The sequence below is a fragment of the Penaeus monodon genome, chromosome 28, assembly GCF_015228065.2.
Source record: "Penaeus monodon isolate SGIC_2016 chromosome 28, NSTDA_Pmon_1, whole genome shotgun sequence".
NCBI classification, from domain to species: domain Eukaryota; kingdom Metazoa; phylum Arthropoda; class Malacostraca; order Decapoda; family Penaeidae; genus Penaeus; species Penaeus monodon.
This window is the reverse complement of record NC_051413.1, coordinates 35698079-35698368: the sequence shown is the minus strand read 5'-3', so window position 1 is coordinate 35698368 and position 290 is coordinate 35698079.

Here is a 290-nt window from a genome sequence, read left to right as displayed (position 1 = left end):
GTTACTGACACCTGCATTAAGAGACTTATCCGCCATATAATGTACTGCAATGGCGCTGTTGATATGGGGATGTTACATCTCTTCACTTAGCAAACGAAAGTAAGGTATGGCAATGGAATTCTTACTTAAAACGCTCTCTATGGATATTTTTGTTCATCTTATATAACCTTATGTCTGCCTTCCTCTCTCAGAGGATCATTCAAGTGTTTTGGCCATATACACTGAAAACTGCAAGGATTGTGGGTCGTTCCTTACATGTTTAAAAGGTATTGCTGTCCTTCTTCCTAAGA